This window comes from Rhinichthys klamathensis, unplaced genomic scaffold (genome assembly GCF_029890125.1).
Source record: "Rhinichthys klamathensis goyatoka isolate OS25496 unplaced genomic scaffold, OSU_Roscu_1.1 h1tg000313l_1, whole genome shotgun sequence".
Lineage (NCBI taxonomy): Eukaryota > Metazoa > Chordata > Actinopteri > Cypriniformes > Leuciscidae > Rhinichthys > Rhinichthys klamathensis.
The window spans coordinates 919,468-933,965 of record NW_026606831.1 but is presented as its reverse complement, the minus strand read 5'-3'; the positions used below and the strand labels follow the sequence as shown (position 1 = coordinate 933,965).

General features: G+C 44.7%; 9 non-coding genes across 9 annotated transcripts; all 9 read right to left on the bottom strand.

Annotated features, from left to right (window-relative positions):
* Nucleotides 1-8,545: 8,545 nt before the first annotated feature.
* Nucleotides 8,546-8,618, bottom strand: trnak-uuu (transfer RNA lysine (anticodon UUU)). The gene has a single exon. It is a non-coding gene; the product is annotated as a tRNA-Lys (tRNA).
* Nucleotides 8,619-9,269: 651 nt separating this feature from the next.
* On the bottom strand, nucleotides 9,270-9,341 carry trnah-gug (transfer RNA histidin (anticodon GUG)). Its single transcript has one exon. It is a non-coding gene; the product is annotated as a tRNA-His (tRNA).
* Nucleotides 9,342-9,522: 181 nt separating this feature from the next.
* Nucleotides 9,523-9,603, bottom strand: trnas-aga (transfer RNA serine (anticodon AGA)). The gene has a single exon. It is a non-coding gene; the product is annotated as a tRNA-Ser (tRNA).
* Nucleotides 9,604-9,729: 126 nt separating this feature from the next.
* trnak-uuu (transfer RNA lysine (anticodon UUU)) lies at nucleotides 9,730-9,802 on the bottom strand. Its single transcript has one exon. It is a non-coding gene; the product is annotated as a tRNA-Lys (tRNA).
* Nucleotides 9,803-10,702: 900 nt separating this feature from the next.
* On the bottom strand, nucleotides 10,703-10,784 carry trnas-aga (transfer RNA serine (anticodon AGA)). Its single transcript has one exon. It is a non-coding gene; the product is annotated as a tRNA-Ser (tRNA).
* Nucleotides 10,785-11,003: 219 nt separating this feature from the next.
* On the bottom strand, nucleotides 11,004-11,076 carry trnak-uuu (transfer RNA lysine (anticodon UUU)). The gene has a single exon. It is a non-coding gene; the product is annotated as a tRNA-Lys (tRNA).
* A 652-nt stretch (nucleotides 11,077-11,728) lies between these two features.
* On the bottom strand, nucleotides 11,729-11,800 carry trnah-gug (transfer RNA histidin (anticodon GUG)). Its single transcript has one exon. It is a non-coding gene; the product is annotated as a tRNA-His (tRNA).
* Nucleotides 11,801-13,167: 1,367 nt separating this feature from the next.
* On the bottom strand, nucleotides 13,168-13,249 carry trnas-aga (transfer RNA serine (anticodon AGA)). The gene has a single exon. It is a non-coding gene; the product is annotated as a tRNA-Ser (tRNA).
* Nucleotides 13,250-13,375: 126 nt separating this feature from the next.
* trnak-uuu (transfer RNA lysine (anticodon UUU)) lies at nucleotides 13,376-13,448 on the bottom strand. Its single transcript has one exon. It is a non-coding gene; the product is annotated as a tRNA-Lys (tRNA).
* Nucleotides 13,449-14,498: the final 1,050 nt, after the last annotated feature.

Genomic DNA, 14,498 nt, shown 5'->3' with positions numbered 1-14,498 from the left:
TGTCTTAGAGAGGTAGAGTCTCTCAGAAGTAAAGATGGGCAGAGGCTCTCCAATCTGTGAAAGAGTGCGTAAAAAGATTGTGGAACACTTTAAAAACAATGTTCCTCAACGTCAAATTGCAAAGGCTTTGCCAATCTCATCATCTACAGTGCACAACATCATCAAAAGATTCAGAGAAACTGGAGAAATCTCTGTGCGTAAGGAACAAGGCCGAAGACCTTTATTGGATGCCCGTGGTCTTTGGGCCCTCAGACGACACTGCATCACTCACCGGCATGATTGTGTGAATGACATTACTAAATGGGCCCAGGAACACTTCCAGAAACCACTGTCGGTAAACACAATCCGCCGTGCCATCTGATGCCAACTAAAGCTCTATCATGCAAAGAGGAAGCCATATGTGAACATGGTCCAGAAGCGCCGTCGTGTCCTGTAGGCCAAGGCTCATTTGAAAAATGGACTATTTCAAAGTGGAAAAGTATTCTATGGTTCGACGAGTCCAAATTTGACATTCTTGTTGGAAATCACGGACGCCGTGTCCTCCGGGCAAAATAAGAGGGAGACCTTCCATCGTGTTATCAGCGTTCAGTTCAAAAGCCAGCATCTCTGATGGCATGGGGGTGCATAAGTGCATACGGTATGGGCAGCTTACATGTTTTGGAAGGCACTATGAATGCTGAAAGCTATATAAAGGTTTTAGAGCAACATATGCTCCCCTCCAGACGACATCTATTTCAGGGAAGGCCTTGTGTATTTCAGCAGGACAATGCAAAACCACATACTGCAGCTATTACAACTGCATGGCTACATCGTAGAAGAGTCCGGGTGTTGAATTGGCCTGCCTGCAGTCCAGATCTTTCACCTATAGAGAACATCATTAAACGAAAAATGCGTCAAAGGCAACCACGAACACTTCAGCAGCTGGAAACCTATATAAGGCAAGAATGCGACCAAATTCCAACACCAAAACTCCAGACACTCATAAACTCGATGCCCAGACGTCTTCAAACTGTTTTGAAAAGAAGAGGAGATGTTACACCATGGTAAACGTGCCCCCGTCCCAACTATTTTGAGACCTATTGGATAAAAGTGTACATTTTCTCAGTTTAAACATTTGTTATGTTATCTATGTTCTATTGTGAATAAAATATTGGCTCATGTGATTTGAAAGTCGTATAGTTTTCATTTTATTCAAATTAAAAAAATGTCTCAACTTTTCCGGAATTCGGGTTGTATATTGCAATGCACATTTGATTGTGAAAAATCCCACAAAATCCCACCTGACTGACTGCAGCAATCCCGGTCAACATAGATGACCTCAGGCTCTGGCTCGCCAGCATTCTGGTAGCGTCTGACGACGCCCTGGCACAGCTCCTCCAGTCCTGCTCCTTCAGCTGTTGTCAGAACACTGTTCAGAACCTGGCCAAGCTCATTGCCAATATTAGTCATCCATGCAGCCGTGTCCCCAATGCCACCAGCCAGCTTTTTTGTGATCTGAAAAACAAACATAAAGACCAACATGCTTAATTATACATTTTCTTCTTTTTGTTATGGAGCATTACACTATATGTAAGGGATAATGTATAGCCAGGCGGTTGTCACAGCGAATACAACCCCGACAGGCTGATCGGGACCCCGCCGTGAAGCTTTTACAACTGCCTCGCTGTACATTATCCCGCTTATTACATGGCTACCTACCAAATAAATCAATAATTTGACACAAAATATTGATTTAAAAAGGAGTTTATTGATTTAAAAACGATTATATTGCCAGAGTGAATAGAACTGCGTCCATAGCAACGCTCTGTTTTTCATGGCAACGGTGTGTTAAGGTGATGATACACAGGGCAACTTTTTGAGCAATGTTGCTGGGCAATGTTGCCGTCAACGGGCAACCAGATGAGACACAGGGCCCACGACCGATCTAAATTATCCAGATAGAAATGTATTGCCCATTTCTAATGGGAAAGTGCCCAAGCAACAATCGCTCGGCAAGATTGCCCTGCAACATTGCTCAAAAAGTTGCCCTGTGTATCATCACCTTTATACTTCGCAGCAACAAAAATCCACACTTTTTTATCATTATGATAATGAATATCATATATGAAGATCAATATCATAATGAAATTATATCTATTCCAATTACTTAACATGGATGGCTGAAAATAAACCTCAATCTCAAACTGTTGTGTATTGTACCTTCTTAGTAGAATCCATCTTCAGGATTCGACCATAGGTAGAGGTAATCACCCCCTTCATCTCGTCCAGATGGCTGAGGATGTCGTTGGAGTGGACAGTCTCAAACCACTGGGCGAGTGGAAGTGGCCTGAAGGGTTCAGGTGCAGTAAATCTAGGTGCCGTTGAAGATTGGACAAGGGCAACCTTCTTCAAATAATGCTCACAGTCAGAGAGGTACCGGATGGTCCGTCGTGCCCACTCCTCACTGTGGACTTCCTCTACTGCTGACTGGAGGTAGGAGGAACTGTTGCCGCTTGTCCTTGGCCTGAGGAAGGTCACACATTTCCTGTCCATAGCTAGCTTAGATGTCAGTACCGCTGGAAACATGTTCCTGTGTGCCACATCCAGTTGCGAAAGAATGTCCTTGCTCCATGGGCATACTGGCAACATGCATGCACTGCAACGTGGATAGTCCCCACCCAGCAGGTAGTAGCGGCTATCCACGTCTATTACCTCCCTGACCTTCGGGTAGATGCCTGATTGGTGCATCTTCTGGCCACACTGTGGGCATTTAAAAGGAATCCCCCACATCCTCATTGGTGCCCACAAGAACATTCTCTGCCGGAAGTACCACCCGGGCTCAGGAGGAGACGGCTTGGGCTGCACTGGTGGATAAAACCAGTTCTCCTGGATCTTCTGCCTCAGCTGGCCTGTGGGTTCATAGAGGCACTTAGCAATCCACACCCAATCTGCTGGCTGAAGGACTCTTTTGAACTGACTGGGAAGAAAGCTCTCCCAATCAGTAACAGCCTGAGGCAGAGATGGTGTGGCCTGCAGTGAGGGAGCTGGACTTTGAGTGGGACGCGGGGATGGAGAGCGCTGTGGTGGTGGAGTGGGTCGCACAGATGGAGTGGGTCGCACAGATGGAGTGGGCCGTGGGGATGGAGTGGGCTGCGGGGATGGAGTGGGTCGCACAGATGGAGTGGGCTGCGGGGATGGAGTGGGTCGCACAGATGGAGTGGGCTGCGGGGATGGAGTGGGTCGCACAGATGGAGTGGGCTGCGGGGATGGAGTGGGTCGCACAGATGGAGTGGGTCGCACAGATGGAGTGGGCTGCGGGGATGGAGTGGGTCGCACGGATGGAGTGGGCCGCGGGGATGGAGTGGGCCGCGGGGATGGAGTGGGTCGCACGGATGGAGTGGGCCGCGGGGATGGAGTGGGTCGCACAGATGGAGTGGGCTGCGGGGATGGAGTGGGTCGCACAGATGGAGTGGGTCGCACGGATGGAGTGGGCCGCGGGGATGGAAACACTGGTGCTGGCAAGTGCTGCTGAGGTGGCGCCTGCCTTGGAGATGGTGAGGGGCACGTAGATGCAGATGGTACAGGATTCTTTGAAGCCAATAGGGCCGCATAATGGCTAGACTCAATGTGTTGGAGCAGTCCAACAGCACCCTGGACCCTGGCTCCACAGCTGTCACACCTCTCTTCAACGTGGTGGTCAGAGAGGTGCTCGGAGAACTTCTCTGCCTCCACAACCACACCACACAGTGAACACTTCACCCCCTGTTCATCCTGTGATGTCCCTGCCTCCTCTGAGCTGCCGCCTTCCTCTACCATAGGCCCTGCCTCAATCAAGGCCTCATCTGTTGTCTGGGATAAAATTACGATTAGGGATTAGGAACAAAAGAAAGTCATACTATTCATGTTAAATAATTTCAACAATTATACTGCAGAACTGTGCATTCTGAGAATAGATCAGGGGATGATCCATAAAATAGTCTATTACATGACTTATCATGCCTTTGATATACTGTACCTACCTTATGGAACCCACAAGTGCACACTATGTGCCTGCCAAACAGGTCCACCTTATTCCCCCTTTGCAATGGACAGGCATCAATTCGCTCCAGGGCCTCCTTCCATTTTTTGCTTCCAGGCCTTTTGCCTGTACTGAACTGGAAGGTGCCCTGGGCATACCTATGGCAGATGTCAATCCAATAGGCGGTGGATTTGCCTTTTTTGGTCATATCTGAAAAATATATTGTGGAATATTAAACAAGCTTTAGCCTACATAGGCTAGACTATTTTGTTTCAGTTCTCACGCTCCACGGAGATCATGAAAGCGCGTCTGATTGTTTTATTTTATTTTACAAAAGCACAACATTTTCTTGTTATTGTGAGTTTACACAAATAAAAGTAGTTGCGAATAATGTAGACTATTATTATTTTCTGTATGACCAGAAATTATAGAGTATTTTAAGTTGTTTCCACTGTTGATAGGAAAATGCAAGTGTTCGCGCCCGCACCTCCGTGCCATGCAGTGCGCTCTCCACACTCAGCTTTGATCCTTTTTTGCATAAAATCATCTTCTAAATATATCCTATTAAATGTTATAATAAAATAATATAAAATAATTATTATTTGCGTAGCTATAGGCCTAGGCTACATGGACCTCAAACACACCACGTCTTATGTGTAAATGCGCAAAAACTGTTTCAATTGCAGTTTTGCAAAATATTCCTTTTTCGAATTGCCTGAAAAACCACCTAATGCGAGCGTAAAAACTTTTTTGAATTTGAAGGGTAGCCTAATACGCGGCTAGTTTCTCCCGAAATACATGCAAGAAAACTGCCGGTGGACTGTGACAAGAATAGAGTAGCCTAAACTTAATAGTTACTTCCACTTTGTCTGATATGAATAACACTTCGGCAAAAAATATATTTGAATAGATTGTATAGCTGCTTCCACAGCCATATGGTGTGTATTTTACAGACTCCAAATGTATTGTTTTACTCGTGCTTATGTGTATTGAAATGTCTGAAACCTAAAATAAACATTATGAGGTTGAAAACACTGCATAGTTGTGATGTATGTCAGCGCTAAGCTCGTCCGTCTCTGGCTCAGCGCTAACCAATGACGCATTGCTGCCACATAGGCTACATATTATTTTTTCATTATTTCCTTATGTCGTTAAAACGACATATTTTTCTCGTAATAACAAGATGTTATGTCATTAAAACGACATATTTTCTTGGCCTTATAAGGACATGTCATGTACAAAATATTCCTTTATCCACATAAAATGTATAGCCAATCATGCCTTATCACACTTCTATGTTCAAAAAGCTTAAGCAAGCAGCCCCCAATCAGAGGCGAACACTGAATAGGGGCCCCAGGCAAAATTAATCAATGAGGCCCTTTTTAAAAAATATATTTTATATAGGCCTATACATTTTTTTATATATAATATATTATATATAAGATTTATTTTTGTTAGTAGGCTATATCTTTATTACCTAGAGATACAATTAAACAAAAATGCGCCTTTCATACGGACAGGAATACATAATTAGATGGTAGGCTACAGTACGTATTTGCTTTCGATTGGGTTTTTTTTTCGTTGGTGGACATATTTTATAAGCTTTGTATAGAAGGCTATATTTCTCAGGTCTGTGAGGCTTGACTACACTGTTTTTCAGTTAATTTTTGAGACGCGCTCCAATTCACAGAGACCATAAAAGCGCGCCCTGTTCGTTTTATTTTATTTTACAAAAGTACAACGTTTTCTTGTTGTTGTGAGTTTACACAAATAAAAGTAGTTGCGACTGATGTATAATTATTTTCTGTATGACCAGAAATGATGGAGTATTTTAAGTTGTTTCCACTGTTGATAGAAAAATGCGAGTGATGGCACCGGCGCCTCCATGTCATGCAGTGCGCTCTCCACACTCCGCACAAACACTTGGATATGGCTTAATAATAGCGAACATTTATCTAGGTCAGGGGTAGGCAAGTTCGGTTCTAGAGAGCCGCTGTCCTGCAGAATTTAGCTCCAACACTGTAAAAAACCTCCCCTGCCTATAGCCTTAGTAATCCTGAAGACATTGATTAGCTTGTTCAGGTGTGTTTGATTAGGGTTGGAACTAAATTCTGCAGGACAGCGGCTCTCTAGGACCGAACTTGCCTACCCCTGATCTAGGTTAACGTTAGAGCGTGCAAATTAACAAATCAGGTTAACAAATCAAATAGGCTACTGTTGCATTTTCATGCGCCAGTTTGAAAAGGGCGGCTGAAACATAAAGCCTAGACAGATAAACGCCCAACGCTGGTGTTTTTCTTTAAATAAATTTATTTAGGCTTTAAAATAAATATTGTTTGTGGGCTAATTAATGGCACAATAATTTGTTTATTTTATTGGGTACTTATATTTTTCATTTTTGTTTTGCATTGAATACCATTTAAAGGATTTGATACGATTTGATTTGATTTCAATGCCATCCTCCCATTGAAAGACACGTTAAGAGCCACCTTTATTTTATTTAGCTATAATAAAGAGTTTCTATGGGAGGAAAACGCCTAACAATGAAATGCGCTGCGTTCATATTCTGGGCTCATCTGCTTTTCTGTAGCATTATTAATAATGCGTGTAGGCTACAGCATTTGATCTTTTTCACTGTCACTGAAGTAGGCTATAGCCTATTAAGCCACATTAACCCTTTAAGGTACTACTCAACCATTTGGTAGACCACACTTCAAGTCACTATATTTTATTGAAAAATGCATCAAGCTTAACTCAACCTGAATGAGCCATCTCTACCGTTTGGTGTAGTTGTGCAATGCTAAAAAAATCCACTAGATGGCACTGTGTCTGTGAGCAGCATGCCATTTCAGTGTTCCTTCAAACAGCACATGACACAACGAAAATTTGCTCCTCCTTTGATGACATATTTGATGAAAAATATTTGATCAATATCATTTGTACTGTATTATGGTAAATATCAAGAATTCATTTGAAGAATTAATACCAATTCTGGTGTTACTATTCATTTCAAAATTTAAAATTGACTATGTATGTGTATTACTATATGACTAGCATTGTAAGAGCCATCAATAGCAGCCATCAGATTTTTTTATTGGTCAAGAAAATGCACTTAATATGACTCGTTCTGAATGTTGTTCTTTTATTATGAACAGACGTCTCAACCGTTTGGTAGAGGATTGTATCTAAAATACTGTAGGGTCAAATACATTTTTTTTTTTATTGTTGTTACTGTTATCATCATTGAATAAAAAATGCAAAGAAATAATTTTTCCTTTGCTTTTTTCATGGTGCGTACCTTAAAGGGTTAAGCTTTTTCTTTATTATAAGGGTTGTCTATGGGAGGAAAACGCATGTGCAAATTAAACGCAATGTTCGTATTCATGGACTCATCTGCGAATATGTATGGCTACCTGATGGCTACACATGCTTTATTAATAAGGTGTGTACAGAATTTGATCTTTTAATATAAAAACATCCATTGTGGGCTGCTATTGCTTCAGCTTTTTGAACCTAGAAGTATAATAAAGACATGATTGGCTATACATTTTATAAGGCATATTTTGCAGGCCCTATATATGACATGTCCTTATAAGGCCAAGAAAATATGTCGTTTTAACGATATAAGATCTCGTTATTACGAGAAAAGATGTCGTTAAAACGACATAAGATCTCGTTAACGAGAAAATATGTCGTACTCGTTATGACGAGATAATATGTCGTTTTAACAACATAAGATATCGTTATTACGAGAAAATATGTCGTTTTAACGAGATAATATCTCGTTATTACGACATAAGTTGAGTGGAAAAAATAATATGTAGCTGCTATGTAGCAGCAATGCGTCACCGTACTAATGGTACTAACCAACGCGCGAAAGCAGTTTGAATCTGGGTTATGCAACGTCACTGAACATTCTAAATACCATGTGAGACCGTAGGCTACTCAGGGGCACATAAGTAAAAATCCCATATATGCGACCAAAACGCTCAAAAGGTTAAACATTTCATTTGTGACCATGAATACAAAAAAGTGAAACGGAGGGGACACGGGCCTTAATGTAATCATATATCCATAACTTACCTTACTACGCCAGCGTACCGACCTAAATAAATAATGTTTATTCAAATTAAATCTTGAATTAACGTTTGAACAAATGCATACATCTGGAATGTGACAAAACTAGGTCGGCTAAATCAGCGCGCGAGATTGGCATATCAACTCGATAGCTGATTGGCTCTATCAAACACCGTTTGGTAGGAATTGATTGGCTCTTTTGTCCCATATGTTCGGAGTTTTCGGATTTGCGTTAGGATGTGTTTGCACCTTGTTCGGATTGTGTTAGGAAGTGTTTGCACCTTGTTCGGATTGTGTTAGGAAGTTAGAAACCGGCCGATCGCTGGAAGTAGCGGCCACGACTACAAGCTGGCTGAAGGGGGCTTGTCATTTCGCTTGGTGCCTTGCAGCGTCGCTGCCCGAGGCCAGTGCAGGTGCAGTGCACGAACTCAACAGCAAAACGTAGCCCTCCTCAAAAAAAAGAGGCTCGATCGCCCGAACAGGGACTTGAACCCTGGACCCTCAGATTAAAAGTCTGATGCTCTACCGACTGAGCTATCCGGGCTCTTGCCCGAGATGCGTGCGTGTTGCGTGGGAACCGACATCAAAATGAATCTTATCGGCTGAAAGAAAAAAAAAGATTCTCCCATGCATCGCATTCAATTCTTCGACGATTAAGAACGGCCGTCCAAACGTCTGCTATGTCAAAATATACTTGCGCATTAGTGGGAATGCAGCCTATTAGACGGCTAATAATAATCAACCGACGATAATGCTAGGAAAAAGAACAACATCTCACTGCTTCTTGTCTGGAAAGCATCTTTACATGCTTTACTGCTGTGGACTTGCCGCGCTCTTTTCGTTATTGTAAACTTGCTTCAAAGGCGCAGTTGTTTGGAGCAAATAGCAAGTCCACTGCACTCTAGGTAACTGCCAGCGAGTGTACTGACACCTAGCGATTAGAAAGTATACCAGCACCATATACTCTCTGAAGCAAGATTCTTCCAAACTAAATGGGAGCGTTTGGTTTTCAGTCTTTTCTTTGAGGGTTCAAACCTGAGAGCTCGTGCTCTCAAAGAAGGTCCCAGTGGCAATTCACTCAAACATCCAGAGCATGTCAAGGACGCACCGTGCAACAAAAAAAAAAGTGGTCTGACGGACGGGGTGAGGAGAGGTGGTAACGTGGAGCTCAATTTCAAAGGCACCCAGAACAACTTGCCGTGACCCGGATTCGAACCGGGGTTGCTGCAGCCACAACGCAGAGTACTAACCACTATACGATCACGGCGAGCTACCGGTCTCCCCGACGTGTGGCTGAGTACAAAAGGGCCCTTGTCATCTTTAGCTTGCAGACAAAACTATTCCTTGCCAACATAACTCTTTTCAAGGGTAATATTGTCACAGTGACTTTTTTTCTTTTCCTAAAGTTTTAGCAAGGTGTCAACCTAAAGCAGGCGCATGCTGTCAAACGTAGTCGGCAGGATTCGAACCTGCGCGGGATTCCCCAATGGATTTCTAGTCCATCGCCTTAACCACTCGGCCACGACTACAAGCTGGCTGAAGGGGGCTTGTCATTTCACTTGGTGCCTTGCAGCGTCGCTGCCCGAGGCCAGTGCAGGTGCAGTGCACGAACTCAACAGCAAAACGTAGCCCTCCTCAAAAAAAAGAGGCTCGATCGCCCAAACAGGGACTTGAACCCTGGACCCTCAGATTAAAAGTCTGATGCTCTACCGACTGAGCTATCCGGGCTCTTGCCCGAGATGCGTGCGTGTTGCGTGGGAACCCACATCAAAATGAATCGTATCGGCTGAAAGAAAAAAAAAAGATTCTCCCATGCATCGCATTCAATTCTTCGACGATTAAGAACGGCCGTCCAAACGTCTGCTATGTCAAAATATACTTGCGCATTAGTGGGAATGCAGCCTATTAGACGGCTAATAATAATCAACCGACGATAATGCTAGGAAAAAGAACAACATCTCACTGCTTCTTGTCTGGAAAGCATCTTTACATGCTTTAATGCTGTGGACTTGCCGCGCTCTTTTCGTTATTGTAAACTTGCTTCAAAGGCGCAGTTGTTTGGAGCAAATAGCAAGTCCACTGCACTCTAGGTAACTGCCAGCGAGTGTACTGACACCTAGCGATTAGAAAGTATACCAGCACCATATTCTCTCTGAAGCAAGATTCTTCCAAACTAAATGGGAGCGTTTGGTTTTCAGTCTTTTCTCTGAGGGTTCAAACCTGAGAGCTCGTGCTCTCAAAGAAGGTCCCAGTGGCAATTCACTCAAACATCCAGAGCACGTCAAGGACGCACCGTGCAACAACAAAAAAAGTGGTCTGACGGACGGGGTGAGGAGGTAACGTGGAGCTCAATTTCAAAGGCACCCAGAACAACTTGCCGTGACCCGGATTCAAACCGGGGTTGCTGCGGCCACAACGCAGAGTACTAACCACTATACGATCACGGCGAGCTACCGGTCTCCCCGACGTGTGGCTGAGTACAAAAGGGCCCTTGTCATCTTTAGCTTGCAGACAAAACTATTCCTTGTCAACATAACTCTTTTCAAGGGTAATATTGTCACAGTGACTTTTTTTCTTTTCCTAAAGTTTTAGCAAGGTTTCAACCTAAAGCAGGCGCATGCTGTCAAACGTAGTCGGCAGGATTCGAACCTGCGCGGGGATACCCCAATGGATTTCTAGTCCATCGCCTTAACCACTCGGCCACGACTACAAGCTGGCTGAAGGGGGCTTGTCATTTCGCTTGGTGCCTTGCAGCGTCGCTGCCCGAGGCCAGTGCAGGTGCAGTGCACGAACTCAACAGCAAAACGTAGCCCTCCTCAAAAAAAAGAGGCTCGATCGCCCGAACAGGGACTTGAACCCTGGATCCTCAGATTAAAAGTCTGATGCTCGTTATTGAAACGTAGCCCTCCTCAAAAAAAAGAGGCTCGATCGCCCGAACAGGGACTTGAACCCTGGACCCTCAGATTAAAAGTCTGATGCTCTACCGACTGAGCTATCCGGGCTCTTGCCCAAGATGCGTGCGTGTTGCGTGGGAACCCACATCAAAATGAATCGTATCGGCTGAAAGAAAAAAAAAAGATTCTCCCATGCATCGCATTCAATTATTCGACGATTAAGAACGGCCGTCCAAACGTCTGCTATATCAAAATATACTTGCGCATTAGTGGGAATGCAGCCTATTAGACGGCTAATAATAATCAACCGACGATAATGCTAGGAAAAAGAACAACATCTCACTGCTTCTTGTCTGGAAAGCATCTTTACATGCTTTAATGCTGTGGACTTGCCGCGCTCTTTTCGTTATTGTAAACTTGCTTCAAAGGCGCAGTTGTTTGGAGCAAATAGCAAGTCCACTGCACTCTAGGTAACTGCCAGCGAGTGTACTGACACCTAGCGATTAGAAAGTATACCAGCACCATATTCTCTCTGAAGCAAGATTCTTCCAAACTAAATGGGAGCGTTTGGTTTTCAGTCTTTTCTCTGAGGGTTCAAACCTGAGAGCTCGTGCTCTCAAAGAAGGTCCCAGTGGCAATTCACTCAAACATCCAGAGCACGTCAAGGACGCACCGTGCAACACAAAAAAAAGTGGTCTGACAGACGGGGTGAGGAGAGGTGGTAACGTGGAGCTCAAGTTCAAAGGCACCCAGAACAACTTGCCGTGACCCGGATTCGAACCGGGGTTGCTGCGGCCACAACGCAGAGTACTAACCACTATACGATCACGGCGAGCTACCGGTCTCCCCGACGTGTAGCTGAGTACAAAAGGGCCCTTGTCATCTTTAGCTTGCAGACAAAACTATTCCTTGCCAACATAACTCTTTTCAAGGGTAATATTGTCACAGTGACTTTTTTTCTTTTCCTAAAGTTTTAGCAAGGTTTCAACCTAAAGCAGGCGCATGCTGTCAAACGTAGTCGGCAGGATTCGAACCTGCGCGGGGATACCCCAATGGATTTCTAGTCCATCGCCTTAACCACTCGGCCATGACTACAAACTGGCTGAAGCGGGCTTGTCATTTCGCTTGGTGCCTTGCAGCGTCGCTGCCCGAGGCCAGTGCAGGTGCAGTGCACGAACTCAACAGCAAAACGTAGCCCTCCTCAAAAAAAAGAGGCTCGATCGCCCGAACAGGGACTTGAACCCTGGACCCTCAGATTAAAAGTCTGATGCTCAACCGACTGAGCTATCCGGGCTCTTGCCCGAGATGCGTGCGTGTTGCGTGGGAACCCACATCAAAATGAATCGTATCGGCTGAAAGAAAAAAAAAAGATTCTCCCATGCATCGCATTCAATTCTTCGACGATTAAGAACGGCCGTCCAAACGTCTGCTATGTCAAAATATACTTGCGCATTAGTGGGAATGCAGCCTATTAGACGGCTAATAATAATCAACCGACGATAATGCTAGGAAAAAGAACAACATCTCACTGCTTCTTGTCTGGAAAGCATCTTTACATGCTTTAATGCTGTGGACTTGCCGCGCTCTTTTCGTTATTGTAAACTTGCTTCAAAGGCGCAGTTGTTTGGAGCAAATAGCAAGTCCACTGCACTCTAGGTAACTGCCAGCGAGTGTACTGACACCTAGCGATTAGAAAGTATACCAGCACCATATTCTCTCTGAAGCAAGATTCTTCCAAACTAAATGGGAGCGTTTGGTTTTCAGTCTTTTCTCTGAGGGTTCAAACCTGAGAGCTCGTGCTCTCAAAGAAGGTCCCAGTGGCAATTCACTCAAACATCCAGAGCACGTCAAGGACGCACCGTGCAACAAAAAAAAAAGTGGTCTGACGGACGGGGTGAGGAGAGGTGGTAACGTGGAGCTCAATTTCAAAGGCACCCAGAAAAACTTGCCGTGACCCGGATTCGAACCGGGGTTGCTGCAGCCACAACGGAGAATACTAACCACTATACGATCACGGCGAGCTACCGGTCTCCCCGACGTGTGGCTGAGTACAAAAGGGCCCTTGTCATCTTTAGCTTGCAGACAAAACTATTCCTTGCCAACATAACTCTTTTCAAGGGTAATATTGTCACAGTGACTTTTTTTCTTTTCCTAAAGTTTTAGCAAGGTTTCAACCTAAAGCAGGCGCATGCTGTCAAACGTAGTCGGCAGGATTCGAACCTGCGCGGGGATACCCCAATGGATTTCTAGTCCATCGCCTTAACCACTCGGCCACGACTACAAGCTGGCTGAAGGGGGCTTGTCATTTCACTTGGTGCCTTGCAGCGTCGCTGCCCGAGGCCAGTGCAGGTGCAGTGCACGAACTCAACAGCAAAACGTAGCCCTCCTCAAAAAAAAGAGGCTTGATCGCCCGAACAGGGACTTGAACCCTGGACCCTCAGATTAAAAGTCTGATGCTCTACCGACTGAGCTATCCGGGCTCTTGCCCGAGATGCATGCGTGTTGCGTGGGAACCCACATCAAAATGAATCGTATCGGCTGAAAGAAAAAAAAAAGATTCTCCCATGCATCGCATTCAATTCTTCGACGATTAAGAACGGCCGTCCAAACGTCTGCTATGTCAAAATATACTTGCGCATTAGTGGGAATGCAGCCTATTAGACGGCTAATAATAATCAACCGACGATAATGCTAGGAAAAAGAACAACATCTCACTGCTTCTTGTCTGGAAAGCATCTTTACATGCTTTAATGCTGTGGACTTGCCGCGCTCTTTTCGTTATTGTAAACTTGCTTCAAAGGCGCAGCTGTTTGTAGCAAATAGCAAGTCCACTGCACTCTAGGTAACAGCCAGCGAGTGTACTGACACCTAGCGATTAGAAAGTATACCAGCACCATATTCTCTCTGAAGCAAGATTCTTCCAAACTAAATGGGAGCGTTTGGTTTTCAGTCTTTTCTCTGAGGGTTCAAACCTGAGAGCTCGTGCTCTCAAAGAAGGCCCCAGTGGCAATTCACTCAAACATCCAGAGCACGTCAAGGACGCACCGTGCAACAACAAAAAAAAGTGGTCTGACAGAAGGGGTGAGGAAAGGTGGTAACGTGGAGCTCAATTTCAAAGGCACCCAGAAAAACTTGCCGTGACCCGGATTCGAACCGGGGTTGCTGCGACCACAACGCAGAGACTATACGATCACGGCGAGCTACCGGTCTCCCCGACGTGTGGCTGAGTACAAAAGGGCCCTTGTCATCTTTAGCTTGCAGACAAAACTATTCCTTGCCAACATAACTCTTTTCAAGGGTAATATTGTCACAGTGACTTTTTTTCTTTTCCTAAAGTTTTAGCAAGGTTTCAACCTAAAGCAGGCGCATGCTGTCAAACATAGCCGGCAGGATTCGAACCTGCGCGGGGATACCCCAATGGATTTCTAGTCCATCGCCTTAACCACTCGGCCACGACTACAAGCTGGCTGAAGGGGGCTTGTCATTTCGCTTTGTGCCTTGCAGCGTCGCTGCCCGAGGCCAGTGCAGGT